The following is a 13970-nucleotide window of genomic DNA, read 5'->3' as shown; positions in this document are numbered from 1 at the left end:
TAAATGAACACGACATAGTAAATAACATATAAATAATCTCCACTTCCTTCCTTGTCATTTTTCCGGCTCTCCTTTCTGGTTTCATTCTTGTTCTTCCTCCTCATACTATCAGCGATAATAGCACTAGTATTTATGCTGTCCGTGCAGTGATGATAATCATTAGCACTGGTCAGGAGCACCATCCAAGTGGAGGAAACCTGGTTTAATTACCCCCAACCTGCAGTGCCCAGTAGCTGCCTCAATCTGTACATTTCTGATAGCTGTTTTGGAAAATGATCAAAGTTATCTGTTGAAATAACAACTCACAGGAAGATAGTACAATGCCAAAGCGATATTATTATGCTACTTTTCAGAAAAATGTAAGTGTTGAGGATGTTTATGAGCATTTGTAATCACCAGCCATTTCTGTTATGGTCACTGCAGGCAGTCTTAACTTGAAAGCCATAGAAAATACAACGAACCAAAGATAACATTTCTTTATTCCAACCCCTGGCTGTCTTATCAGCTAGGATATTTTCAGAGCGTGTATATCCCTATCAGTGCTGTTTAAATACATGGGAAATTTTTGGTGTCCATGATTTTTCTTTTCAGTGACTTATCCTCAGTGAATGTAGCTAAGGGATCAGATTCACTCACCAAGCAATTCTGTTATAAACAACCTGTTTCAGGGGGGCAGCCTATTGCAATGTTCAGAGAATGGACTTTCTAATTAGGTAGATGTGGGTTAATACCTGTTGGTCTTACATGTTCAGTAGTAAGTTCACTCTTTTGAGCATTGATTTTTCTCATCTATACTATGAGGATTAATGGCATACTGTTTGTAAAGCATGATGCCTAGTACATGGTAGGTGACTCAAAATTATTATAACCCTTCTTCCTGCTTATCTACAAGCAATGTCACTAGGTTCCTAACATGTCCTGTGGTTAAGTCGGCTTGAATTATGACAAGATTAGCTGAAGGGAATTTTCTCACCAGTCTGATCACTAAAAGACCCAGGGGGCTGAGGTTGGCTCCATTCAGCAGATACGTGTTGTGTTCTTTATAAAGGCACCAACCCCTTGAAGGCACCTCAAACCTCATTCTCACCCAGAGAATTTGATATTCATGCTGCTACATCAAAAGGTTGGGGCAGCTATTATGTATTAAAATGTGTCATTTTAAATTGCTTTTTTTTGCTAGCACTAGCAATATAGATATTGAAATTTCTTCAGAAAGTGCTTATCTCATCAAGAGTAAAATTATAGTATATGAAATACTAATTACAGTATTATGAAGAAGGTTGAACTCTTCTGTGACATTCTATTAGGAGAATACTAATTTTCTCTCTTTCTTAAGACAGATAGAGCCACCCATTATAAGAAATGTGATCCCCCATCACTTTCTCTATCCCCCAGTGCCATTTTCACAGAACAGCAGGATAAGCGCTCAAACACTTAGTCTCAGTCTAAGTCATCTGCACCATTCTATCTGCTCCCAAGGGAGTACCAGAAATTGAAACCAAATATGCCCCAAACTGAATGCAAATGCAGTGAGAAATATATTAGAAAGGGAGCTCTAACCAGTCTCATACATAGACTATTTATATGAATGTATTCATATACATGCATTTAAAATTAAATGAGTTAATATTTGCAAAACACTGTAACTTTGCCTGTCACATAGTAAATGCACATAAAATATTAGTTGCAATTATTTTATCATGATGATGATTTCATGTAATTCGTGATTACCTAACACATAATTCCTTTATTCCCGTTTGCCAATATAAATGACTTGTCTGAGATCTGACAGCTAGCAAGTTAGGGAAATAAAGATTGAATTTCGATCCCTTGAACATATTTCTTTATTGGTCATCCCTTTACTTAACCAATATTGAGTGCCTGCTATGTGCCAGCCACTGTTCCAGTGCTGGACACATACAGATATATAGGACTTGGTGCTTCTTCCTGTGGAGTTCCCTCTCTAAAAGAAAAGATGGGCCAGCAACCAGCTGCTGCAATGCCATCTGGTCAGAGCTGTAGCTGGCAGCCTCTAGTCCCAGCCATTGGGGAGGCTGAAGTGGGAAGATTGCTTGAGCCCGGGAGGTGGAAGTTGCAGTGAGCCATGATCAAACTACTGCACTCCAGCCTGGGCAACAGAATGAGACCCAGTCTCCAAAAAAAAAAAAAAAAAAAAAAAGAAGAAGAAGTGTAGGAGCACAGCCACAGCCACAACATCCCTGCTCTCCTACTTCACGGGGTAGGTGAGGACAACAGAAGGAGGAGCCCTTTCCTCTCTAGGCTAGGTCTACTTATCTGGACCCATTGTATTGTCTACTTGTATTCTATTATCTACTTGTCTAGATCCATTGTATTGTCTGAAAAACAAGGGTATTGAAGTGGTTGATATATATGGCCTTCCTTAAGTCAAAATTTTCTATTTCAACAAAGAGTTACCTGCCCAATACAATGCTTTTTTTTTTTTTCCAAGCAGTTCTGAAAAGTCTGAGCAGAGATATCTTACAAATTGAAGTATAGGCCAGGTGCCATGGCTCATGCCTCTAATCCCAGCACTTTGGAGGCCAAGACAGGTGGATCACTTGATCTCAGGTGTTTGAGAACAGCCTGGGCAACATTGCAAAACCCCATCTCTACCAAAAATACAAAAAATTACCCAGGCATGGTGGCACAAGCCTGTAGTTCCAGCCACTGGGGAGGCTGAGGTGGGAAGATTGCTTGAGCCCTAGAGGTGGAGGTTGCAGTGAGCCAAGACTGAACCACTGCACTCTAGCCTGGGCAACAGAATGAGACCCTGACTCAAAAAAAAAAAAAAAAAAAAAAAAAAGAGATACCATCTCACACCAGTTAGAATGGCAATCATTAAAAAGTCAGAAGACAACAAGTGCTGGAGAGGATGTGGAGAAATAGGAACACTTTTACACTGTTGGTGGGACTGTAAATTAGTTCAACCATTGTGGAAGTCAGTGTGGTGATTCCTCAGGGATCTAGAACTAGAAATACCATTTGACCCAGCCATCCCATTACTGGGTATATACCTAAAGGACTATAAATCATGCTGCTATAAAGACACATGCACATGTATGTTTATTGCGGCACTATTCACAATAGCAAAGACTTGGAACCAACCCAAATGTCCAACAATGATAGACTAGATTAAGAAAATGTGGCATATATACACCATGGAATACTATGCAGCCATAAAAAATGATGAGTTCATGTCCTTTGTAGGGACATGGATGAAATTGGAAATCATCATTCTCACTAAACTATCGCAAGGACAAAAAACCAAACACCGCATGTTCTCACTCACAGATGGGAATTGAACAATGAGAACACATGGACACAGGAAGGGGAACATCACACTCTGAGGACTGTTGTGTGGTGGGGGGAGGGGGGAGGGATAGCATTAGGAGATATACCTAATGCTAAATGACGAATTAATGGGTGCAGCACACCAGCATGGCACGTGTATACATATGTAACTAACCTGCACATTGTGCACATGTACCCTAAAACTTAAAGTATAATAATAAAAAAAAATTGTAGGGGGCTGATTTATTGTTGCCTAAAGTAAAGTTTCCAACCTCATTCACATCATGAGGCACATAGATGATGATGACACCAGCATGGGACACTTGAGTAAGGGGCCAGGCTCTACCTCCCCTGCATAGTTAAAGGACTCAGGAGATCAATATCTTGGCACATCAGTTGCTCATTTGGGCCACACCCTTGTGGCTGCTGGACCCCATTTGGAGAATATTGGGTTTAAGGATGATAGGAGGAAGAAACCCAGTTCTAAGGGATGGTGTAACCAGGTGGTTGAGAGCAGTTTCAAGCCTGGAAAACAGTATCAGCTCTGCTTCTTACTGTTGTGTGAACTGAAACAGGTTATTAACAGAGCACCTCTTTGGTGCTCCATGTCTTCATCTCCACAAAGAAAGTGGTAATTTGTCTCACAAAGCTGTTGCAAGAACAGAACGAGTTGAGTGATTAAAGCTGGTGCATAGTAAGTGCTCAGTAAATGGCAGTTTTCTTCACTGTTCTTCTCTCCCAGATACAAGCATGGCCAGGTATTTTCTTGGACCACTTTCAAGCTCTCACTTTATTTTGACTTATAGCAGTATTATTATTTTTGAGCATTCAGTTGTCTTCTGATATTCTAAAAATTAAATAATCCAAAAAGGAGAAACTATTCTGACACATACCCAGGATGAGCTGTAACAATTAGAAATTTCAGGTTTTTCAATTCAATAACCTTTACCAACTTACTTCCCATTGCACAGAAGTTGCAATTGTGGAAGATTTATTTAAACTCAAAAATGCTCAATGGGCTATGCTATCATTGCTTCTGTGCATATAATCCACGGCTCGTGTAGTGCGAACAGGCTGAAGGAAACTCTAGTTTAATGACCAAGTTTTATAATGATGTATTTTTTGCTTCTCAAATATGGAACATTTTTATTTTAATTTTTCTGAATTCACTTTTAGTATTATAAAATTGCTACATGAACATGATTTAAGAAGTTAAGTACTACTGGGAGGATGAAAGGTGGGGAGAAAAAAAGTTATACCTTGCTTCACCTCTCCCCCGACTTTTAGACTTGCACATATTTGAACTATGCACCTTTTTGTGTGTTTCCACTGTTAATGACCACTATATAAGCAAATTACTTATACTACCATTTTTTGATTTTTTTTCATTTTAGACACTTTTTTACTTCTCTTTTCGTAGATGAGGTTTTTACTCTCATCCATATACATTTTCCCTTTTCCATCTTCCAAATTGTCACAGTTTTTGGTTAAATCAAGTCAAAGATTTGATAAAAATACAATGAGTAGAAAAATAGATGCTGTTCACTTCTATTTCGAATTATATATATATCTATTTTATTTTTATGTTACTCTAAGTTCTGGAGTACATGTGCTGAACGTGCAGGTTTGTTACATAGGTATACATGTCCCATGGAGGTTTGCTGAAACTATCAACCCGCCATCTAGGTTTTAAGCTCTGCATGCATTAGGTATTTGTCTTAATGCTCTCCCCCACCCTTTCCCCCAACCCCTGGACAGGCCCCAGTGTGTGATGTTCCCCTCCCTGTGTCCATGTGTTCTCATTGTTCAGCTCCCATTTATGAGTGAGAACATGCAGTGTTTGGTTTTCTGTTCCTGTGTTAGTTTGCTGAGGATGATGCTTTCCAGCTTCATCCATGCCCCTGCAAAGGACAAGAACTTATTTTTTTATTTGTTTTGTTTTTTTTTTTGCGACGGAGTCTCACTCTGTCACCCAGGCTGGAGTGCAGTGGCATGATCTCGGCTCACTGCAAACACTACCCGGATTCAAGTGATTCTCCTGCCTCAGCCTCCTGAGTAGCTGGGATTACAGGCACCCACCACCACGCCTGACTAATTTTTGTATTTTTAGTAGAGACGGGGTTTCACCATGTTGGCCAGGCTGGTCTTGAACTCCTGGCCTCAGGTGATCCACCCGCCTCAGCCTCCCAAAATGCTGGGGTTTCAGAACTCATTCTATTTCATGGCTGCATAGTATTCCACGGTTTATATGTGTCACATTTTCTTTATCCAGTCTATAACTGATGTCCATTTGGGTTGGTTCCAAGTCTTTGCTATCATAAATAGTGCTACAATAAACATACATGTGCATGTGTCTTTATAGTAGAATAATTTATAATCCTTTGGGTACAAATTATTTTTATTTATGGGTTTTCTATATATTTATCACCAATTCTTCAGAAATACTTCAACAATTTTTTTACATTACCACATCTTTTAAATATAAATAACCTATGATTTTCTTTTCCTCTATGGTCGCCCTTCTGTAGAGCTCTCTGTTTTCCTGATTCAGTATAACTGATCATATTCTCATCATCTTAAATCTTATTACCCCACTTCTGGGAGAGATACCTTATTTCCTGAATCATACACATGCTTCTTTATTTAGTTCTGTATTTTTCTGAAGTATACCCTCTAATTACTAGAGGATGCCTGTAGTTATTAAATAGCTTGCTGAGAAATTTATTTTAATTCTATTCTTATGTCTGACTGAAAGTTTGTCTGATACTAGACATCCAGGTTAAAAATAATGTTTCTTCAGAAGTTTGAAAACATTTCTCTATTAATTTTCAGAGTTTATTATTGCTGTTGAAAATCCAATTCCATTCTCATTCCTGATCCTCAGTAGGTGCTATGGTTTGAATATAATCACCTTCAAAATTCAGGTGTTGCCAATGTGATAGTATTAAGAGTTGGGGCCTACAAGAAATAATTAGGCCACAAGAGCTCCTCTCTCATGAATGAGATTAGATGCTTTTATAAAAGAGTCTGATAGAGATCAGCCATTTTTGCCCTTCTGGCTTCTGCCATGTGAAGATACAACATCCCTCCCTGCCAGAAGATGCAGTGTTCAAGGCACCATTTTGAAAGCAGAGACTAGGCCTTCACCGGATGAGGAATCTGCTGGTGTCTTGGTCTTGAACTTCCCAGCCTCTGTACTTCATAAATTACCCAGTTTTGAGTATTTTGTTGTAGCAGCACAAAATGGACGAAGATAGTAGATGGAAGCTTTTAAGGCTCTTCTTTTTATTCCCAATGACCTTCACATGAATATTTCTCTACCTATTGAGATGGGCCCTCTGGGCCCACAGTCTGGAGACTTCTTTTTTTACTTTTTTGACAACATATTCTATTACTTCTTTTCTAATTTATTGGTCTCCATTGACAAAGAAAAAAATAAACAAGTAAGGACATTTATTGTATTCACGTTATAGCAATAGGAAGAGCACCCTAGATCCCAAGATCAGACAGTCTTGGCAGGGTGTTCTTGCCTTCTACTTATATAGTGAAGAATAGACAAGCTATAGATGAGCTGATTTATAGCTGGTACTGTTTTTGCAATCAGCAGAAGACTCGGTCAGTCAGTCAAACTAGAAATATTTATCTCTGGGTCTAGTTAGTTGCAGAAAAACAAACTTCTTCTCTCTGTTACACATCTATTTGTTGGATGTTAGAGCTCCTCAAATGATCTCACTTTCTTATTTCCTATGCTGTCTTTCCACATTTGCTTTTTAGTTCAAATTTTGGAAAAAACAATTGGAATCTTATTTTTAAATATTTTTTCATATAAGCAATCATAATTTTAATTTACTGATTTTTAAAAATTTTCTCCAGTTACACCTTTTTTTCATATCTTGTACTTATTTCAAGATTTCAGCCTTATCTTTTATCTGTCTAAATATATTATAGTTTTATTTGAAATTTTAATTCTATTTTTCTTAGAGTTCCTTTCCCTTTCCTCTCTCTCTCTCTCTCTCCCACTTTCTCTCCACCCCCCCCACCTTTCTCCTCAAATTAAAGATATTCCTTCATTAAATGCTACTTCATATTTAAATATGAGTCAGTAAAAAGCAAATTAGAGATTCCCTGTGTGGGAGGATGGCAATTGGGGAACAGTAAGCCTTAACTTCTCTGCTTCACTTTAGAGAAATGAGATGACAAACAGGTTTTTTTGTTTTGTTTTGTTTTGCTTTTTGCCTGTTTTTTACCCATTATCTGCCCCCAACCCAATTGGAGAAACTCCATATGTCATTATCTGTGTGTCATATCCCTGAACTCTCTCTTATATTTTTTCCAGAGAGGAATCTTCCAGTCTCTAGCTTTGAAGATAACTGCCTTATTCCTTGCATTTAAGAGCAGGGAGAGAAAGGAAGCTGAGAGCGCTACCATTACCATACAAAATGGAGACATTCACTTCATCTCCCTATGTTTTTGGTCCCACATCTGACCTCCATCCTTCCCTGTGCCTGCTGCACTCAAGTTCAGAACCTCTAAGGTTCAGTTCCTTAGCATATAAACCTCTGGTCTCTTGGGACTGGAGGAACAGAGAGAGAAGAGAATAGGAATGAAATAATGTCTGACCACGGGAATACAGAAGACAGAGGGGATATGAAGAAAAACTACTCTACACACAGTAGTTTCATTTCCATCCCTCCTTCACTGACACCTTCCCAGGTGCCGTAAGCTGCAAGTCTTTCCTGGGCTCCTAGGGAGGATCCTCTGATTTCTCCTTGAAATATCCTTCTCCAGGTTTAGAGGGTATAATGACCCCTGCTCTGCTATGCCAGTTATTACTCCTTCATCCACTTTCAAATTTCTAAAAGTTCATAGAAATCCCTTGTCTGCTCTTGTCTCCTCATTTTTCTCTTTGTAATGTTGCTTTTTTAGCTACTAAAAATTTCCTTTAATTTTATTTTAATAGAGTTTGGGGAGAGAGAAAAAATAAATGAGTATAGTCATTCCATTCTGTTATAACCACATTCAAATGTGACATTTATTATCTACTTATTTTTGCTTTTTCACTTTTAAAGACACATTTAGTAGTCATTGAGTGACTACCATAATAATAAAAGTATAAGAACAACATTAATAACTTTCATTCTTAAAGTAATATAATATTTTAGAATTTTAAAAGCTCTTTGGCATTTAATCCTCCAAGTGGAGTGGATGTTTTTATCCTTATATTACATGAGATAATTGAGGTTAATAGAGTTTAAATAATATGTGTATGGCTGCATAATTAGTTGATAAAGGGCCTAAAACTGGAACTCAAAATTCCAGACCTTACTCTGGTAGTATTTTGAAGACATTATAAAGCATTTTGCTAAATACTTGCATGAAGTGTAAGCATAAAAAAGTACAAACAAGAAGACCTGAATTTTGCCCTCAAAAAGCTCTTAATGTAAGAAGAAAAGTATAGTAGCCCCCTTATCTACAATTTCACTTACAGTGGTTTCGGTTACCCATGGTCAACCATGGTCCAAAAATAGCTGAGGACAGTACAGTAAGATACTTTGATAGACAGAGTGGGAGAGACCACATTCACATAACTTTTATTGCAGTATATTGTTGTGTTTGTTCTACCTTATTGTTAGCTATTTTTGTTAATTCCTTACTGTGCCTAATTTATAAATTAAACTTTATCATAGGTGTGTATATATGGGAAAAATGTATAAATAGGATTTAGTACTACTGATGGTTTCAGGCATTCCCTGGGGTTCTTGGAACATACCCCCTGGGGGAATAAGCAGGAACTACTATATATGATATTTTAACTTTAATATAAAAAATAATAAAATAAGCCTTTCAACATTAATAGGCTGTGCCTCTAAGATGCTTAGAGATTGAAAGAGAAGGGAGATTGGTCTAATTAGAAAGACCTAGTTAAAAAAAGTGAGTGTTTGAGCTTTGACCGTAAAGAATGGGTACAATTTTGATAAGCAGATAGAAGAAAGGGCTTTCCTGGATGGGAGGAGAAAATACACAAGTAACTGGTGGGGGCAATCCCCAGCGTATTACCTGAACTAGTGAGCTGGTTGCCTGTTGCAGGATGAGTGGACAAATGGGATTAGAAAGGGAATTTAGAGAAATATCATGGAAATCATGGATGTCTTGCTAACGAATTTAGAACTATTTGATTTCAGAAAAAGGAAGTAAATGGAGTGACATAAAAATATCATTGCTTTTTCTGTTTTTCTAGCAATTATTTTTTCCTAAATTTCACACTTTCTAAATGCAAATTCAATCTTAATGAGAAAGAACTAGCAGTCTTGTCTCTGAAGTTGGTTTCTTGCACTTAGAGTTGTGAGAAATGTGAATAGACTGAGAAGTTAGGGGTGGAAGAGGCTTTAACTACTACTAAGTCCATCACCCTCCCTCACATGCACAGATTTCACAGATAAGGAAACTGAGGCTCAGGAAGACTATAAGCTATAATTGCTTTCATATTTATCATAATATGTAATTTTCATTTCTGCCCACATGATGACAATAATAACCTATTTTTTAATACAATATAATCCTTACTTTCTAACCATTAGGATTAGGTTTCTGAAAAATGTCATGGAGGAATGGTTTGTATTTCAAGAATTAAGACATTATGGAAAATAAAGACTTAGTAGCAAGGAGATCAGGAGTAAAACCTAGGAAAGGTTTAATTTTTATGTTCACTGAAATATAACAGTAAAAACAGAACACTCAATATAGATAGCACTAATGATATTTTATGCATGCTAAATTAGAATGGCCTCTGTGCAATTAATTTTCATTTACTAACTTTTGGAAGTTTCAGGGTTTCAACTCCCTTGCAGCCTCTAGGATAGCCTTGTACATTTGTTTTATGGGCATGATGAAGGGCAAGAGGCATTTGGTTTTGTGACTTTCCTTCACATAAATGGTAATGTCTTTCTGTTTTTATGATTATAATATTTCAAAATTTCAAAAACACATAGGAACTATGAATATTTGAGATGGAAAAAGTTCTGGGTGATTGGTAAGTAGCTGGGCATACTTCAGACACCAAGGTTGTATTCCGAGCTTGGCTACTGAGAAGTTCAGTTCAAAGTTTTCATACTTAGCCTTAGGGCTCTCTCTCTCAGCACACAGAAGCTTCTACTTTTTTTTTTTTTAATCTTGCCCAAAGCTTTATTACAAAAAACAAACAAACAAGCAAAAACACTTCAGTTCCACCTCTATGTTGACTCTTTTGATATTCCCAATCCTTATTTGACTCTCCTCTAATTACCCTTGAGAGTAGGTTCACTAAATTTCCAAGTACTCAACTCAAACTTTTATAGTTGTTGTAAAGGTATACAAATGCAAATTCTTTACGGAAAATCTTTGTGGAAGGAAAGTTGCCATTGGAATGGATATTCCAATCATAACTCCCCATATGCTAGCAACTCAAATATTTCTGAGGCACTGGAATAAGAGCCCCAGTGCATTATTTACTTGAAAAGCATCCACTCCACCCCTTTCAGCAGATTGAGATAAAGCTTAGAAGACAAAAGCCTTGGAAATTATTTCAGTTACCATAGGTGAGAAACTCATCCAGGTTGAAGACACATGCTTGGTACAGAAAAGACACTTGGGGTCAGGGGAAGGTGGCCACACAACTAATCTCAGTAGGTTGATCTTTAGCCTAGTTTGCTTAGGAACAAAGCTGTACCACTGACCCAGCAAAAAACGAAAACAAAAACAAAAAAGAAACATGTCTCTAGAGTCTCTGTAAAAATAGCATATTGTAGGCAGTCAGTAAGTATGTGCTGCTCAGGAGATGATAGGACACTTTTTTTTTTTTTTTTTTTTTTTGACGGAGTTTTCTCTCTTGTCGCCCAGGCTGGAGTGCAGTGGTGCAGTCTCAGCTCACTGCAAACTCCGCCTCCCAGGTTCAAGCAATTCTCCTGCATCAGCCTCCCGAGTAGCTGGGATTACAGGTGCCTGCCACCACACCCAGCTAATTTTTGTATTTTTAATAGAAACGGGGTTTCACCACATTGGCCAGGCTGGCCTCGAACTCCAGGACACCTTTTTTGACTGTTTATGAAGAAAGAAGCAGCAGCTATAAATGCTGCTACCTGCTGAAGCATTTTCTGAGAAAGATAAACCCTGGGGATTTTCAGGGGAAGAAAGTTAATAGGCAGTTTAGGGACATGTATCTACTTATTTACACCCTTCCCACAACACATCTGTTTTTGAATCAGAAAAAAATAATTTGAACACAATCATCAATGTTAAGAGTTTTGGAAGATGTTTCAAATCTGTGATCTCACTGAACCAAATCACAGGTGTTCTTAGTAAGATAGAGCCAATGTTATGATTCCCTTTAGGTAGAAGGAGAAAATGAGGCTCAAAAAAGGAATGGAACACATTCAGATGCATATACACCATGTGAACCCCCATACATGTGTGCACATGAGCACACTTGCACACAGTAAGTCCATTATTCTGCCATCTCAACAGTAAAATATGGCCATGGCATAAGACACTGGGCCACTCTCCAGAGCAAGCCACAGGCTGGTGTTCCATTTCCTGAGATGCCTTTGTGTAATGTGAGACAGAGGGTCTAAACAAGGTACAAGCCAGGATTTTGAGAAATAAGCAAGAAGTCTTTCCTTTACCACAGTTTACATTTTTAAAATTTTACTAGTACTTTTATTGAGTTATAATTTTCATAGAGTGAAAGGCACAGAACTTAAAAACATAGTCCCATGATTTTTGACAAATTAATTTATACGCATAACCCACAGCCCTATCAAGACACATGACATTTCTATCAAGCCAGAAAGTCTCCTTGTGGCCCTTCCCAGTCAATACTTCCACCTCCACTGGCTTTCCTTTTAATGACTGGGTACTTCTAAACAGCCAAGATAACATTTTTTATTATTGTTCATAGCAGGTAAGCAACTCTGGGAAATTCATCATCAGTTTCTAAAAGTAATCTGTAAACCACCTCCAAATATTTTTCTCTTAGGTAAGTTACCAGAACCTATTTATTTTAAAGATATTAAACTCTTTCCCATAATCATTTTTCTAGTCTGCTAAGTATAATGCCTTAATTGAAAATATATAGTATGGTTTCATACAAGAGACAATCATTGTACATGCTTATTAAATAAACATGCTATTTAACTATCTCATCCACCCTTAACATTGACTCTTACTTTGTAAATATATAATGCATTATATGTTGTATTTCTATGCCACTGATGGCTTTGTTAAATTTTTAAAAATTATTATTAATTTGATTTGATGTTAACTCTTTATTGCTCAGATCCTACTTTCTCAATGGTGTTTTTAGAAAACATCTAGCAGAAAAGGTGGATAAATGTATTCTTTGGTCAATAAATGACTACCACTTTGAGATAGATTTTCTTCATAGGAAAAAACTCTTTAAGAAAGAATCAGTGAATGCATTCTTACCGAAAATTGTTAAATTGTTTCTTAAGCATGACTCTTGAGCATTAGTTCAAATGAAAGCATAGATTTTGAAAGATATTTGATCAGAGGATCAAGTAAATTCTGAAATATTCAATTTCATTGTCTTTCTTTACCTTTAATTGCATTGCAGATGTCTTATAAATGTGTGATTAAAATATGAAAAAGTATGTCAGTAAGTAAAAATTCATCACCTCAGCCGGAAGTGAAGAGTATGTATCACCAGCCAGAGGCTATCATCACCACTTCCAAAGACAATGAGCCTCATTGAACTATAAGCCATTCCAGCAATTATAGCTGTTTCACTCACTGTTGTGCTCTGAGAATCTAGTTCAGTGCTTGGCACATACAAGCGCTCAACATATGTTGAAGAAATAACAAAATAGGTGTGGACAAAAACTGGTCCTCATCTGTCCTTAGTCCATTCAAGTTGCTATAACAAAAATACCATAGACTGGGTAGCTTAAACAACAAGCATGTAGCAAACATTTATTTGTCACAGTTCTAGAGGCCGAGAGGTCTAAAATCAAGGCACTAGAGATTCAGCCTCTGGTGAGGGCCAACTTCCTGGTTCATTGATGGCAATCTTCTCTCTGTGTCCTCATGTGGCAGAAGAAATGAGGAAACTCTCTGGGGTCTCCTTTGTAAGGGCACCAATCCCATTTATGTGGTCTCCACTCTCATGACCTAAACACCACCCAAAGGTCTCAGCTTCCTATACTGTCACATTGGAGGTTAGGATTTTAACATGTAAATTTTGGGGGCATATAACATCAGTCCATAGCATCATGCAACATTATACCTCTGTTATCTATCATACCTGCCACATGAAAGCTACTCAATATCTTATTGAATAGAATTAGCCACACTTAAATGGTAAGGGACTGAGAAGGCATGGGAAATGTATCTGAAGCCACATATCAGAAAGAAAGATGTTTTAAAATCATTTTGTTCAAGGCAGTGACTTAGTACTTTGCAGGTCAGTGAACAGTCAGTATGTACTATGACATATGTTGGATTTGGAAGCTTACTCTGTCACCTATTAACCATGCGACAGGGGCAAGTGTTTTAGCCTTTGGAGACTCATATAATGTAAGTCTGTGAAATGGGATTAAAATAACTCACTGAGATATGAAGATTAACTGGGAACTTTCATGGGAAAGTTTCTGCACAATGCTTGGCAC

At 37.5% G+C, this 13970-nt stretch overlaps 1 protein-coding gene across 1 annotated transcript in view; it reads left to right on the top strand.

Annotated features, from left to right (window-relative positions):
* The window catches only part of TENM4 (teneurin transmembrane protein 4), a 3002963-nt gene that overhangs the window by 1665020 nt on the left and 1323973 nt on the right, over window positions 1–13970 (top strand). The gene's annotated exons all lie outside the window — the stretch shown is intronic.

The sequence above is a fragment of the Pan paniscus genome, chromosome 9 (assembly GCF_029289425.2).
Source record: "Pan paniscus chromosome 9, NHGRI_mPanPan1-v2.0_pri, whole genome shotgun sequence".
NCBI lineage: Eukaryota > Metazoa > Chordata > Mammalia > Primates > Hominidae > Pan > Pan paniscus.
This window is presented reverse-complemented; position numbering and strand designations above follow the sequence as displayed.